Source organism: Macrobrachium rosenbergii, chromosome 39 (assembly GCF_040412425.1).
Source record: "Macrobrachium rosenbergii isolate ZJJX-2024 chromosome 39, ASM4041242v1, whole genome shotgun sequence".
Lineage (NCBI taxonomy): Eukaryota > Metazoa > Arthropoda > Malacostraca > Decapoda > Palaemonidae > Macrobrachium > Macrobrachium rosenbergii.
Genome location: NC_089779.1, coordinates 1,487,501 through 1,505,000, shown reverse-complemented (window position 1 = coordinate 1,505,000; position 17,500 = coordinate 1,487,501). Strand labels below are relative to the sequence as shown.

Genomic DNA, 17,500 nt, shown 5'->3' with positions numbered 1-17,500 from the left:
GTACAAAAAGAGGTTCCGTGGTTCTGCGCCTCAGCCAAATTCCAATAAATCAATATCCTACTCAGTTACAGATGTCTATTCTGTATGCAAACTCTTACGAGAGAAACAAACGGGAATATAACTTATCATACCAACGATAATGGGAAAGAGATCAGTGAAGGACTTTGTAAGACTGACTGCACAAACTAGTTGTCCTCGTAGTTTTACAATCTGTCAAACAGGCTAATCGTGTGCGACCACTGTGCCGTGTCTACTTTCTTACACAGACCAGTGACTGCAACTGTTTAAGCAATATATTCTTATGAGACTTTTTAGAACCTGCTTCACAGGCCCTGAATTCGAAACACAGTTTCGGTAACTTGCCGATATATGCTACATATTTTTTTTTATGTGGCGTCCCGTAATCAAACTCAAGTGCTCAAAACTTTCAGTTTACACTTCCACACTTAACTTGATTCGCCGTATCTTTTCAGATGCTCCGCGTAAAAGTTGTTGAGAATTGGCCTCCGTGTGCCACCCTCTAGCTCTCTCTAACCAAGAAGTAAAAAATAAAACATGCAAAGCCACAAAATTTTAAGAAAAAGTACGCCGCTGCTCGTAAAGGAATGGCTGCTCTGTGCTGAGGGCAAGGAAACCTTATGCACAAAAGCACAAGAATGGAATCACTCTCACTTTTTTTTTCTCATCCATATTTTCTTCTGCCTTTGCAAATCCAAGTTTTCCTGGATTTCAACGGAACCTTTTTATCCCTTACTTATTTCAGCTGACTGCATACAATGATCCCAGAACTGTAAGTGAAATTTGTAACTTCGTCATCCAATTATTCCTGCTCTTTCTATTTAGGGAAATAATTCCTTCTATTAATAGCACTTTATATTTTATAATGTGAACGCTACTGTACAATCAGAATACCTTTCTCTTCCAAATCATCCAATCTGCAACAATGCTTTCCAACGGTTACAACTTGAAACGTACATATTTCTCAAGTCTCATTTCACTTAACCCACTACTCAATTAACTTCCCTGTCTTACATTATTATTATTATTATTATTATTGTTATTATTATTAATGTACATGTATTTTTTGAAACCACAAGGGCATATTGGTGAATCCAAGGGTCACACAGGAAGTTCAATATATTAAAAAGTGAAAGTCATGTATGAATATCCAATTAGGTCAACTCGTTGGAAGAAATTCTATTACGTTATGAGGGAAAGTATGTGTTTATGTCGCAATTACAGAGAGATACATAATCTGTTGAGGAGAATTATTACTTTCCACACCATCCTGAATCTCTTTCACCAAATACAAGCTAAAGACTCTCTCTCTCTCTCTCTCTCTCTCTCTCTCTCTCTCTCTCTCTCTCTCATGTTCTTCATTGGACGGGTGGGTACCGTTCTCACCTAGCACTCTGCTGGCCCCGCGTTCGATTCTCCGACCGACCAGTGAAGGATTAGGGGAATTTATTTCTGGTGACAGAAATTCATTTCTCGCTATAATGTGGTTCGTATTCCACAATAAGCTGCAGGTCCCGTTGCTAGGTAACCAACTGGTTCTTAGCCACGTGAAATAAATCTAATCCTTCGGCCCAGCCCTCTCTAGGAGAGCTGTTAATCAGCTCAGTGGTCTGGTTAAACTAAGGTATACTTATTTCTCTCTCTCTCTCTCTCTCTCTCTCTCTCTCTCTCTCTCCAAATACAAGCTAAAGATTTTCATTCTCTCTCTCTCTCTCTCTCTCTCTAAATACAAGCTAAAGATTTTTATCTCTCTCTCTCTCTCCAAATACAAGCTAAAGATTTTCATCTCTCTCTCTCTCTCTCTCTCTCTCTCTCTCTCTCTCTCTCTCTCTCTCTCTCTCTCTCTCTCTCTCTCCAAACACAAGCATCACACGTTCAAGCTTCCAGGGTCAGTTACAAAAGGGCCGTCTGAGGGCGAGCTCGTCTCTCGGGAGGAGCTTTGGAAAGCAGAGCTACATTCCTTCGTCACTTTGGCCGAGGTATCCGCCTCTCGACGGCTCTTAGGGTCGGTTTCCTGGCCTGATTACCCAAAAGATTAACGTCTCAGATTTAGTCAGATGCCGTCTGCATATCGAGGCATCCACAAACTTGATGGGATCTTCGATTTTACGAGCAAGAAATACAGAGATGCATCCACATATCGTCCGAAAATTCTTTAATTATACAACTGGTTCGCTCACCTGCTGCAGGGGCTCAGTGTTTTTTAAAAGTGTCAAAATGACCATTCAGCGGGAAAATCTTAACAGTCGTCATCTAAGCGGTGAAATGAGCAAAGCTGTGACTGATCTGCATTTGGGTGAGTGACCACCTGAAATACTAGACGCTGTCGGCAATTAAAACCCCTCGAATGTCCGTGGGGCAGAGGGGGGGGGGGGTCTGACATCCTCATCTCGAGAGGAAAAAAAAAAAAAAAAAAAAAACTTGCCAAGAACAGGGGCCACCACCTTGAAGGGAAAAATGGATATTTAATGAAATAAACTGTGATATATATATATATATATATATATATATATATATATATATATATATATATATATATATATATATATATATACACACATACACATACACACAAATGTTGGTATATATAAACAAAGAAAAGAGAATCGCAGCAAAGACGGAAAAGGGGATAATATCTCCGGAATGACCTCATTTTCCACACACCGATTCCTGCAAACCGTCCGCATTCCGCATCGGGGCAAAATAGAGATTTTTGGATAAATCTAGGCACAAACAAGTTCACTACACCGTGCATTTCTAACCGTTTCTGGCCAGACCATTCTTCGGAATCTCTCTCTCTCTCTCTCTCTCTCTCTCTCTCTCTCTCTCTCTCTCTCTCTCCCCTTTGTCTCACGTTGGGAGAGTTCGCGACGAACACCAAAATTGCCGAAGGTATTTGAACTCGTTCAGTTTCAAATCGTTTCATAAAGTGGCTACGACTGTTAACTTTCATGCTTCTGTTGTATAAAGTCCGATTATTTAAGTGATGCACTGCAATAAAGTCGGCTCATTCTATTCAGTTTAAGAGAGAGAGAGAGAGAGAGAGAGAGAGAGAGAGAGAGAGAGAGAGAGAGAGGTCTGGCATTTGTAAAAATGTCAACTGGCCTTGACCACTCAAACAGGTCGCCATAGATGTTCAGAAGCGTATGGACCAAGTTATTCCCAAACTTGCTTGCAAAAAGAACCTAGCACGGTACTCGCAGTCTTGGCATTACAGCTGTACAAAGTAGCAAAGCTGAAGATTCTAAGAAAAACAAGCTCAAGGGTACAATCAATTAACCAAGACGGGAAGAGCAACTCCTGGACAAAGCAGAAGCGAATCGAGACTCACGGGGAACATTCCGTTTTAGGCCTGCTCCACACCAGGGTTCAAAGACTGAGACTCCGATGTCCGAGAGGGCACATGACAGGATTCAGTGATGTCGTGTGTCGTTGCAAAGGGCGTGGTGCCGATGCCCTTCATGGGGCGCTACCATGCCAAGGGCACCTGTAGACTGATACATATTATCTTCTTCAATGTTTCATGCCAAACGGAGCGGGACACGCGGTTTCTTTTTCTACTCCGAAGACGTGTGCAAGGCTAGCAATTGACGATGGATAGAGGCATTATGTATGCATGCATATTTCTCCTGTGCCAAGCCCATGAGGACTGTTACACATCAGTTCAACGGAGATTCGCTTCGTGTTGAATACGAATGTAAGTTAACTCTAGATACCAACCTATAGCTTATAAAGCTAACAACGTAAGAATAGAGATATATACGAACGATCTGGATCATTCCAATTGCGGCATAGAAGAGAATCTCTCACAGTGAAGAATAACGCAAAGGCCAATGCTTTCGAATTTTACAGTGACGTTATATCTCACAAATGAAAACGGTCAGTTTCCAAACGCACACGCACAGGGTGACATTAAAACTAATAACAATCTATCTGATTGCCAGGAATATCGTTTGCTTAATTTACAACATCTTTTTTCTGACGACATCAAGTAATGATGCCATGGTATTTCAACTGGAAGCGTTCACACCTTGATAGGCTAATATACTCTTCTGTATGAATGTGTGTGTGTGTTTGTGTAGCTCTGGTGATCAACGCTAAGCTTTTTTAATCATGATTCTCTACCACGGACATGAAAGAGGAAATAAATATCGCGCCATTCAGATGCCAGACACTCATTAAGGCGCAGCCTCACCTGCTTTGCTTCAACTTCTATTTCAACGTCTGACTCATGGTGACCTCATCTCCTCCACTTCACATTTCCTTCAATCAAAGCAGCAGCAGCAGCCCAATGAAGACGGGAGGATAGCATGAAATAATGAAAGGAAAAATATCCCAGATCATCTTTCATTATTACCGAGACCACCAGTCGGGAAAATCAACTTCCTGAACTATCCCACCCCCCTTTTTTCAACCTCTTCACCACGCTCGAGACAGATCTGACGTCAGTGGCGTTCCTGGGGGTGAGTCAAGAGACTCGGACAAATTCTTGTCAATTATAAGACGTCGATTTTCATTCATAAAAAAAAATTGACTAATAAAGAATCCAGAATCTGTAGGGTGTACCAAGCTGGAAACACGGATTTCTTTCAAAACCTACAAGATAAAAAATCATCTTATTAAAAAAAAGGAGAGATTCATGAGAAAAAGAGTACCTTCACTTCTGACCTCCCATGATATACGACCTTTGGACTTCACACGGAACCTGGTTGTTGCTTCTGGCACATTCTTCACATACTCCCATCAGAACTCCATCAATACTCGTAAAAGCTTCATGATGGAAAAAAAGCCAGAAAAATCATGAAGCATTTGATAGAGACAAGAGTATAGTGTACTCATGACAGACAGCTTTTACTGAAGTACAATAACAATATCCCTACCTTACACACACACATATATATATATATATATATATATATATATATATATATATATATATAGAGAGAGAGAGAGAGAGAGAGAGAGAGAGAGAGAGAGAGAGAGAGAGAGAGAGAGAGAAGAATCTGACTCAGAAAAAGGCCCAGACCCAGACTGCTTGACTCCGTACCCATCACAATTTGGACCCGGGCCTTAGGGTAAACTCTTCCGCTCTTATTTTTCTGCCAGTTCTCCTTCCTCCTCTTCCCTTTTCGTTTCCCGACGGTTACTCCTAAACCAAAATTACCTGGCATTATGCTCTTTACGTGATGAGCATGAGAGCCTGCTTCCATTAATCTCGCCAGTCTTAACCCTCTCATTAATGTTGTGTGATTTTTGTCCCGGGTGACCAGACCACCAGGTAAGATATGGGCGCGACCCCGACGAGAGAGAGAGAGAGAGAGAGAGAGAGAGAGAGAGAGAGAGAGAGAGAGAGAGAGAGAGAGAGAGAGAGAGTGGAAAGCAAAAATGGAGAACGAGAGTACCGTACTTTTCCAGGGGATGGGACCTAGACTGTGGGACAGACATCATACAAAACAGTCCCCATAACAAACGAGAGAGAGAGAGAGAGAGAGAGAGAGAGAGAGAGAGAGAGAGAGAGAGAGAGAGAGAGAGAGAGAGAGAGAAAGGGGTTTAGAGGATGGGTGGCCACATTTGGTCATTTAACCCCATCAAAATAGGCCTTATGGAAAGGAAAAGAGGCCTAGGGTAACCCAAATATTCACTCTCACAGACACTCCATTCACTAGTCACATTTCATAAGGTAACTCAAACGTTCACTCTCACAGACACTCCATTCACTCCATTTTACGTTCGTGGAGACGAGAGCTTTCAGTCCTCGTAAGGCAAGGCAAAGCTAATCAAAGATTGCCTATAACTACAACTTTAATTAAGTTTTTATAGAGCAGTTGCTAAATTGCATTACGGTCTAAAAATGTTCACAAATTTCTAGATTATCATCATCATTCCAGCAATGGAATTTTTACGCCGATTATTTTATATTTATAATTGTTAATACTACTATACTACTGTCGACTTTGTTATTACTGACTACATTTTAAGCTAAAATACATAGATATGCCCGAAGACATTGGCCGGAGTGATTTCCTGCGGTGACATAGTTCCTTTTCAAAACACTATAATTTTGCAAAAGAATAATTACGTCGCCAAAAAAGAGCAAATCTCTCTCTCTCTCTCTCTCTCTCTCTCTCTCTCTCTCTCTTTATAATTACTTTTACATACATACAATACTGAAATTGCTTTCTTGAGCGTCGTACGTACATTCTACTATAATATTCACACTGATGTAATGAATACTAAAAATTAAACTATCAAAATAACCCACTATATCGAAGAATACAAATTCTAATTTACTTGAGCTTGGAGCGTGAGAGCTGAATGTATTGCAATTAACCAATACTCATAAAGTAATCCATGATTAGAAAGAAGGTGAGCTTTCTCAGCTTCAAAAGCAGTTGTATCTTCTCCGATAACAAGTGCGCGCAACTGTACACTTGTACATGTATTCCTGATTCTTGCACAAAGTGCTGTTTTTCACAGGCAACCAAACAAATAAAAATGGCCAGTTTTGAAGAGCATTAAAGGCTGCAAGGACTGCGTCTATCTAACAATAATCAATGTGTCTATGGCCATTTGCAAATGACCACATACACATTTGTGAGTACACCATCTCTAAAGATTCCGGAATCACCGAAGAGTTAAACTTGTTTTAAAATAAAAGAAAAATACATAAAATTTGACACTAGCCACAAGTCCTACATGTCGGGCAGCTCTTCAGCGAAAAGTGGAGAGAGGGAAATAACTCGAAACGAGAAAGAAAAGGCCATAGCCCAGTTCTGGTCTGGGGTCTCGGTAACATAACTATGCGCCGCCTCGACATCTTGGGCGCGCGCATGCAAGAATGTGCGCGCCTAGGTTTAGAGCTGGTCGTCGACGTAGCAGCAGAAGCACCATCGGCTCCAACAGTCAATGACCTTACATCTGTCTCCTAAGAGGCTGTATCGGCAATACATCCCGTGCAGTGGCAAGAATTTACGAGGGCGCTCTTACTGAAATCACTTTTCTCCAGAGGCGCTTTTGACTGACAAGTCATTTTAGCCTCAGACTGGGTACATCTTCAGAGACTGGCATGGTTAACTGAGCGTCGGACTGGCAATCTTCGAAACTGGGTTACCCTTGATTTATGATGTCCGTTCTAGATGTCATATGAGTGGTTTCCAGCCTTCACACCGGGCAGTACATCCTGAAACGTTTAAACAGGACGTAAATACTGGGAGGTTTGCCAAGCCGGATACACTTTCGTATCTTATTGTTACCTCCGTCAGAAATACTTGCTTTTGCTACTAGAGCCGACGCTGTTTCGATATATATATATATATATATATATATATATATATATATATATATATATATATATATATATATATATATATATATATATATATATATATATATATATATATATATGCACTACAGCAGTTCACACCTAAACAAATTACAATAATCTGCTTTTCTTTAAAGCACTTTTTTTTTTTTTTCATTCACCTTCAGATCTACAACGGCGGGATTGTTGTCCATCTCGTCGAACGTCGCATAAAAAAACCTAAAAAAATCTTCAGTTCTTTCACACGCTATCGTCTAACTGCATCTTTTTCCTTTTAGAACGAATTTCAGGTGGCTGTTGCGATAGCCTCAATTCCCGAATATACATATTTTCGTCTTCAAAGATTTAACAACCCTTATGACGCATATTAGGCCAGCAGCGCGCTAATAATAAAAAAAAAAACAGCAGCAACATGATAATAATAATAATAATAATAATAATAATAATAATAATAATAATGCTGTTTCCTTTAGATCAAATCCTCCCTCCTTAACTTGACAGATTTAACTAATTGGTTCAAATTAACTAAGCTACGTACACGTTTAGCAACAAGGAAAATATTTACTAAAAAACTATACAGTAATCTCCTTTATCTAATCTAAATAGAACGCACACAAATTCATATGTCCATTCTGAAAAGGAAAAAAATAGTTTTATTCAAATGATGACGTAGGTATTTCTCACTATAACCTCGAAATGTAAGATAAAGATAAAACGTTCTTATTTTAAAGTCAGCAACTAAACTTGATTTTACACTGTACCCTTCTCTCTCTCTCTCTCTCTCTCTCTCTCTCTCTCTCTCTCTGACAGTAATAACTACGAATAAAGGTTCAATCCAAAAACGGCCATTCCAGTAACAATCATAGCTGTCGTCCGGGGAATTTGCAATGGCTTCCGTCACTAACATAATTTCCTGTACTTTACCGGGTTGGAAAATGTATGTAAAAAATATCTTGTAATAATTGAAGGTGGAAATGTGGACGGAGGCCAAATGATATAAAAAGAGGCCGAGCAGAAAAGGCTATACGTTCCCTTGTGTTAACAGGGAGGAAGGAGGTTACGAAAATGTACGGACAGACCGACGGGGTAGGAATGGACGGACGGACGGATGGAGGAGGAGGAGGAGGAGGAGGAGGAGGAGGAGGAGGAGGAGGAGGAGGAGGAGGAGGAGGAGGAGGGAGGAATAAGAGGGAGGAGAAGGAAGGGTAGGAGGTAGAGAGAGATGACCATTGTGTCCTGGGGTGAATTCCAGACTGGTCTCCGTTTTATTTGGTCCGGAGCCAAGGATCTCAAACTACAACTAATCACAAGTCTGCCAAATGTATACCCTTGGTTTTGATTGGCCGACTGAAAGTAACGTTATATCTGAAGGTGCATTATTAAGAAACACTGCCGTTAACAGTATGTTTTGGGAGAAGCAAAATACTGAGGATGTTTAAATCAATGAAACAAAATACTGAAGACGTTTAAATCAATGAAACAAAATACCGAAGATGTTTAAACCAATGTCATTTTTTACGAAAAAGAAATCACTTCAGAATGATATTGCGACGCCTTCGATAAGGTGGTCAAAATAACCATAAATAGTAACTAGACCGAAGAAAATACCAAAATATGTGTCAAGTCCAGATAACAAATCATCAGTTATGTGCGAGTGATTGAGTGTGTTCGTGCGTGCGTGGGTATTCTGTCTTCGGGAGCTTGAGATAAGTTTTCATATCTTGCCAAATTTGGATTTTTTGTCTCGATAATATGAATAACGGCTAATCACACCCTTTTTTTTTTTTCTACCAAATGCAAACATGACAGCCATTCACACATTTCAAGCCCGAACATAATCCGTCTGAGGACAACCGGTTATTCCCTCATGAAACCTCACGAAGGTCAACTCCGCACATGACTTATGAATGGGATCACTCGCAAATACGGTAGCTGGCCTCGCAAACACCATTAAAGATATCACACTGACTTAGCAGAATGACATTCAATCCGGTGAACTCTACTCAACCGAATACTTCAGAGCAAATTTTAACACACGTCACCCACTGATTCGAACTAAGAGAAATAATACTTGTATGTAAGCAGTTGAGAGAGAGAGAGAGAGAGAGAGAGAGAGAGAGAGAGAGAGAGAGAGAGAGAGAGAGAGAGAGAGAGAGATATTAGTATTACGCCCCAAAGGGAAGCGACAGACTGCCAACTTCTAGTACTAACGGTCTCTCTCTTTCTCTGACGGCAAGACTTCCATTGTTGCAAAATAAAAATAAAGCAGTAGTCAATGCAAAATAAGGAGCATCTTTCATTACTAGACGACAGTAGGAACCACCTTATTATCAGTAGTCGTCTTTGCCGAAGCAGCAGCAGCAGTAGTAGTAGTAGTAGTAGTAGTAGTAGTAGTAGTAGTAGTAGTAGTAGTAGTAGTAGTAGTAAGCAGAGCTATGACAAAAACAAATCCACAAAATGAAAGTCGCCTCAGGAGAAAATCGTCGCATTCCAGCTCCCAATCAACACCTCGGAAGCTTCCAGGATGTGGACATGCCTGGAAACTACTTTGCCACAGCTCGCAACAGTAGCATCGGCAGCAGCAGGACCAACTCCACCACCAACCAGGGCCGCAGCATCAGCATCAGCAACTATACAGACCCAACGAGTTGCTGTGGAAAAACAAGTGGTTAGTTGACATTCCTGCCCTAACTCGACGGGTCATCTTGGCCACTTGTGTTCTTGACCTCCTCCTCCTCCTCTTCCTCCTCCTCCTCCTCCAATAACGTCTTTATTTCTATTTTTAATTCTTCTTCTCCCACCCAGTTCCTGCATGGAAGCAGCAGCACGTGTGACCCGAAACAGGAAAACGTAAATAAGTACCACCTCTGTGTGTGATTTCCTTCACGAGAACTGACGTTCTTTAAATGGTGCAAACACTGCATACCGGCACATCAATTTTACTGGCTGAAGCACCCCCCCAGCACTAAGGCGTGTCCTTACTTTGTACTTTATCTTTTACGTCAAAGAACACAGTTAAAAAATAAATTCACTTACAAAGGCACATTCATAAACACGAATATATCGAGAATTACTTCCGCCAGTGCCAAAAGTGACGACAAGACAGTTTCGCGCCACCGTTCTGATTGCTATGAACGCACATGGAAGCCTGCCAACTTGAATTAGGTAGGTAAAGCAAAATGCTTATGTAACTCATTCCTTCACTGCTCATGGCGCGCCCGAGCAGACGAACACACACACACAAACACACACATATATATATATATGTACAAATATATGTATATATACATATATATATGTATATATATATATATATAGAACTTTTATGAAACTCATATTTTATTCTCTCATGTGCAATTTAGATTGACTTACAGTAATAAAACTTCAAATCATTTTTAAAATCACCGAACTTCAATGGTAATCACTTAAGTTAGCCATGGGTATTTATACACAACGTGGTGTTAGTATCTAGAAGGTTAGACGCAGCAGTAAAGATGATAGGATCGATCAAGAGGTACGAAGCGCAGGCTAGGTTGTGGAACAACTCGTCATTACAGGCTGACCAGAAGTCGTCACGAAGTGTCACGCCGAATGTGGAACATACAATGGGCTACGGTCCTGGGATAAGGAAAAAAATGGCAGAAATTCCAAAAACCTATACTTAACGAACACACAAAAGTATATATGTACTGTACCGCAGGCAAGTCAAAAGTAAACTGGTCTTCAGCCGTGTGGTAAAATATAACAGAAAATGTCTGGAACACTTCGAAAGCGAAAAAACACAAAATTCATACCAAATATAATAATCGTCCTTAGCTTCGGTACCACACCGCTTCACCAGAAAATGAAAATGCAATATTCATATTTTCAAAGACGTCATAAAAATGAAAAGCTTTTAGCATTTGTTTTTCCCCTCGCTCTCCGTAAGGTACGCAGGTTGCAGCATTTTCCGAAGGAAGTAGAGAGAGAGAGAGAGAGAGAGAGAGAGAGAGAGAGAGAGAGAGAGAGAGAGAGAGAGAGAGAGAGAGAGAGAGAGAGAGACTTTGCATCTACCAAAAAATTACCATAGGAAAGCCATGAGAACTAAGCCTCAAATCCAATCAGATTTCAGTCACATAATTGGACCACCTCCATCCCATCTTCTGTTTCAAAGTTCATCTATACTCGGTCTATAGGATACACCCCAAAACGAACTCCTGGCTTGAACCAGTATAGCAAATTGCGGCCCCCTCCTCTCTCCCCAACATAATACGCAAACCCACCCCCCACATATACACTCGTATATACATTATATATACACATATATATATAAACTCTACTGGCAACCTATACTGTTAACTTTTCAACCTCGTGAGAACCAACTCACACTGCATATAAATAGGCCGTATCGATCTCAGTAATTTCGCGAGCCAGCCAAACCACCTTGCACACCGTCCCTTCGGTCAACCGGGAATCTATTTCTTTCAAGTTCCGGTTCTACCGGTATCGTGCCCTTGAAAGACTCTGGAGCCTCCCAGAGACTCGGAAATCTTCAAGAATTATTGCACTGTCTCCAACTGTCGCCGTTTCGGAGATGTGTTATGAAAGTTGCTTTCGCTAAGGAGATTGTCAGACGGCCACAAGTAATATATATAAATCTTTAGCGATATATATATAGCAGCTACTATAATAATAATAATAATAATAATAATAATAATAATAATAATAATAATAATAATAATAAAATAATGCCATCTTCCAGATACGCAAATGCTATTATAGTGATTATTAATATTCTTCACATAATACTCGCGAAAAAATAACTATCACAAGTTTGCAATCAAACAGTCCGTATTCCATTAATCGCATTAATACTATTAGTACTTCTGGTTTTCTTGATACCAACGTATCGTAACCTTCATCTACTCCAAACATGAGAGAGAGAGAGAGAGAGAGAGAGAGAGAGAGAGAGAGAGAGAGAGAGAGAGAGAGAGAGAGAGAGAGAGAGCCTTCGTGCCAAACCTCCTCCTCCTCCCATTCCAGCGACCCTCTAGAGTTCCCCCTCTCCCCCCCCCAACCTTACCTTCCCGCCCCATGACCTCACTACAATACACTGAGTTCAGTTCTTCAGTTCCTAATCCATTCATATCGATCATGAGGTAAACGCACCCACACACTATCTTGTATCGCTTGCAGTTATCCCATTTCCACATGTTATTTGATCCCTTCCAACATAATGCTTCCGTCCGTTGTAGTCCCTACGAAACACTAAACATGTGGAGAATTATTGCTCGTAAAAACCGTTGTCAAACTGCGCTCAGTATCATGAATCTTTACGCATGACAGTGCGTCGCATGCCATGCTCCAAAATCCCGCGAAAGGATACATGCATGCATGCATGCCCCTAAAACATTATGCTTGCTCATTCACACGCACATCTACAACCTCTTTTTTTCCACCGGTAACATTCTTGTCCATCAGCCCTCACCACCACGCAAGTTTCTTTCAGTCAGCAGAGATTATTGGTCGCAAGAATATCGACGTAACAATGCAGCCAAAAGTATCGAACATTCATTCAAATACATATACATTAGTTACCTGGTAAATTGTTCACCCTCCGGCGATTCAAACGGCAAGTTATATAATCCAAATTGAGAGATCTCACAAGTTACACTTCACTACCACATACACAATTCCACAACGTCACTTTCTGTTACGTAATTCCAGATACATGAGCTTCACTTTTATAGTAACACTCGTGTCGCAAATGATTCACTTGCAAAACTTGGGTTTCGAACAAATGGTCTCAGTACAGATTAACAACTTGAATAAGCTTAAAGTTCTGCGTTTTTCTAACTAACACTTCTGAAGATCACTAGAAAATTTCCCAGTCTAAGGGTAACAGGAAGCAAAGTTGAAGCGGGCCGGTGATTTTTAGATTTTGTCGATTAAACTAAAAAGATCACTCGTCATATAACGGTTCGATGCAGTGAGATAAACAACTGTGGCATTGCGACACGCGATTCCAGAGGTTACTAAATGGTCAGGGAGGGTAGGCAGAGTCCACACGAGGCACTCCTGTTTGGAACTGAAGACCCCGAGTTGTTGTTCTTCTTCCTTCCCTCCCGACTAACACCTGTGTGACGGAACATCTAAACCCCCGTCACATGCAGTCTCACCCTCACCTGAAGGGCTTCTTCTCTTCCTTAGTTCAAGAATGACGTTGGAGACTTGTGTATGGAGGTCTGGCTTTAACGAACACACACCCGATAACGTGCACGCTGACAGCGACAAATACACACACTCACACCAGGATTACTCGGGACACTAGATCTGAAACCCAGGTTGAGAATGGAGCTATTTTTAGGACGGTTGAGGCTCTGCTGTTGTTGAATGGTATATCCCTTGGAGTATACTCCTCCTCCTCCTCCTCCTCCAAAACACCTCACGTGGATGATTCACTAAGTGTCATTTCGTTCTCTCTTTGATCCAGTCGCTTGGGCGTCGTATTCATTCAAAACTTCAGTGCCAATCGCCTGGCACTCTTGCACGAGCTAGCAAGCGTCGCCTTTTCTATTTACGATTAACATAACTTTTTTTTATTCCTTTTTCACCTATCCCTTTATTTGCAGTTCACTTCACCACTTACTCCACATAAATGATTCGTGACTGTCTGAAAAGACTCGAAGAATAAGATCCACCTGCACATTACTTGCTGCTAAAGATTACTTATCTTCCAGGAGCCCACTTTCCTCCATTTCAGTAAGCTAAAGCAACGCAAACGGGAGACACCGCAATTCTATGCAACTGTCACCATGAGTTATAGCGACGGGCTATGTGGTGTGTCTGTGCGTGCACGTCTCAAATACTGATCGACCATGTGTACGCTCTGGACGTACGCCGTGCGCGTTCACTCAGGCTCGGAGTCCCGCGAGGAATGAGCGTGGGCCGACCCCGTGGATTCGTTTAGTGCCGCCTCCTACCCCTCACCACCACCTCCCGTCTCCCACGGGGACTCCTCCCCCACCTCCTCAGCCTCCTTCCTTCCCAAGTCCTCTATTCCCCTTCAAAACCGACGAACCAACCGCCGCCTTCAACGACCTCCCGTACTACCTTACCCCTCCCATAGGCGCCCTCACTAACCCAACATCCCACCGAAACATTCATCTCTCCTCGAAACCATCCAAGGCCCCTTGACTCTGACGTGCCAAGATCCTTACCCTGAAAAGGGCTGGCTGCACATGGCATTACTCATTCGTGGACAGCAACGCATAACACTCATGACCCGATAACGTTTCGACTAACGTCCAACACTCTGGGAGAAGCTGCTATGCCCCTGACACGTTGGTGGGTATGCCATAGTCAATGCTTACAGACAAGATCTTTAGAACGCCACGAAGACACCTTGCACATGTGTCAATCGGCAGAAAAATAAGACGAAGGTTGCTCTTTAATTAAGTCAACTCTTTTAAAATATATCTTACGAGGTGCAAAACAGAAAACACTCAAAGAACTTGAAAAATATATATTTATTTTTGTCTATAATTGCCAAATCTTCGTCATCCCCAAATTCCCTAAAGTAGGACTGACATTTAGCCTACATATTATACAAAACGACCAGAATCAAATCCCTTCAATTCACGCCTATGCATTCGTACAGCCGGGAATGGAAGAACGACGCTTCTCATTCTGCACACCATATCGAGACAGGAAGGAACTGCGGTGCTTCAAGGACCAGAGGAGATAGCAAACAATTATATAAAGGACGAAGAGCTGACTCAGACGTACACGGCAAATCTTTACCATTGACACCTGTGATCACACAATGAAGGGAGACTGTTAAGACCTGGATGCAAGTTATCAGAGGGCAATTTCAATTAATGTGACGGTCATTCGTTTGGAAGAGGGGCAAAAACAATTGTTCGACAGTGAGGAAGCAATTACACTGTCCGCACACAGTAAGCATTAGTGCTCGACTGAATCGTTCGCTCGTTCATAATAACACGCATTTATCAGAATTATAAATGTTACGCCTTTTCACCATAGAGTCATTCTGATGCGTTAAATTACACCAGCAGTTTTTGTCATGAGCATTACAATTACTTAAATAGTCGTTAGTATGCTGAAATTACCTGACAAGCTCCTAACTAGTATTCTGTCTAGTAGTTTGAAGATCTTAAAGAAAACACAAAGTCATCATACAGGTGCGTGTATGCAAAACAAAAGCAAAAAGCACAACTACTGCAACTCTTATTATTATTACTGCTGCAAATTAGTTATTATATCAGCAGCCATACATCCACTTTTATTACAGGAAAAATGAATATCAACAATTACACGGAAAACGGTAAAAAAAAAAAAAGGGGAACCCTTTTCCGGGTGAAAATTCAGTACTGACGTTCTTCGAGGTAATGTCAAATGTTCAATATCAAAGATTAACAGTCTTGATCTGCGCGCACGCACATACCACATCGATAGTGACTCGGCTGCCCTTGAGTAACATTTTATTACTCTCTCTCTTTCTCTTAATATACAGTATATACAGTATATATATATATATATATATATATATATATATATATATATATATATATATATATATATATATATATATATATATATACATGCCAGTTTGCCATTCATTCATTGCAATGCACTTTTCAAAGACCTCAATAAACTTACATCTAGTCATTTTCCATCTTTAAAAGTTAACATTATCCCAACAAACTCTTTAACTGTAGGCCGCTTGTTCAATTTTAAAGGCCGTTTGCATCCAGTGATGACCTCTGGTGTGGTTTATAAATTTGCTTGTCTTCGGTGTGACCGCGGAATCTATATCGATTTCACACTAAGATTACTCAAGGTCCGGATTGACAGCCATAATGCGGCCAGTTACAGCAGTCATCAAACTTTCATCTCCTGAGTTCTCTAACATCAGAGAACACGCCAAGGAATGCAAATACGAAATCCAATGCAAGGACTTTGAGATTTTAGGCAGGGCATCTAACCGACAACTTTTGGCAATTACCGAGTCATTATTCATTAAGCAGCTGGTTCCCTCTTAAACAAGCAGAGTCTCTCTCTCTCTCTCTCTCTCTTGAGACGTCCCCACATCAACCCCCGTTTCCTTGCAGGTCTCCTCTTAACATATCTCATGGTTGGTCCTTTTTATTTTGTATGTAATTTCAACTTAGTCTTAAGGTGTATGTTATTTTAACCTTTGCTTCTTACTTTTACTCTGCGTGTATTTTTATATTTTGCGATGTTGTTTCAACTTAATCTTAAATTTTATACAATTTTAACTTTCACTTCTTTGAAATTTATTCATTTCCCGGTATAATGTGGTTCGGATTCCACAATAAGCTGTAGGTCCCGTTGCTAGGTAACCAACTGGTTCTTAGCCACGTCAAATAAGTCTAATCCTTCGGGCCAGCCCTCTCTAGGAGAGCTGTTAATCAGCTCAGTGGTCTGGTTAATCTAAAGTATACTTAACTTATACAAAATAACTAAGAATACTGCTTTTACCATTCGATATATTTGCCTTATTTGCATTAGCATTCAAGGATTTACAATGATAATAATAATGACAATAATATGAATATTGACAAAAACACCACCACTACCTCCTTCACCGACGCAATACTATAATCATAATGGTAATAACACCAGATAACATTTGCTAAGCTCAACTCATTTCCAAACGCGAAGCATTACACAGGCTACGAGCTGGGTTTCAGAAACAAGCTGACATTACACCTGAGTGTCAGACTAATATTTTCATTTCTTAGTTTTAAACAAAAGACACTCGAAGGCTATTACTCAGTGTTTTCGAATGACTGAGCCAAACTTCGACAACAGACTGTTCACCGCTAAATACAAGTAAGACCACTGAGTCTATACATGTATATTGACTTATTTTAAATGTTGATTATGCGGGTTTAAACGCTGAATACTGTCTGACATTGTTTTATACTTGTTCATGGTATCAAATTCTAGATCAATAAACAATTCATAGACAGAAACCAGGCAAAACGCAACAAAACAAAATGGTTCAGTAGCAAATACTAAAGCTATTGTTCCCCCAGTCCGTACATAAGCACTGATCAGGCTTTAGCAATGTAGACTGACGGGGTTGAGGCGACACTTTTTTTTTTTTCATAGCGTATTGAGTTTGTTTGTATT

The 17,500-nt window shown here is 40.8% G+C and overlaps 1 protein-coding gene across 8 annotated transcripts in view; it reads right to left on the bottom strand.

The window, feature by feature from the left end:
* The window catches only part of LOC136825629 (uncharacterized), a 690,903-nt gene that overhangs the window by 113,174 nt on the left and 560,229 nt on the right, over positions 1-17,500 (bottom strand). Inside the window, exon 1 of one of the 8 annotated variants that reach the window (XM_067082239.1) lies at positions 12,917-14,261. The exons of the other annotated variants lie outside the window; for them this stretch is intronic. The gene's annotated coding sequence lies outside the window, so the exon portion shown is untranslated. Of the gene's footprint in view, positions 1-12,916; positions 14,262-17,500 lie in introns of those variants that run through there. 8 annotated transcript variants of the gene reach the window in all.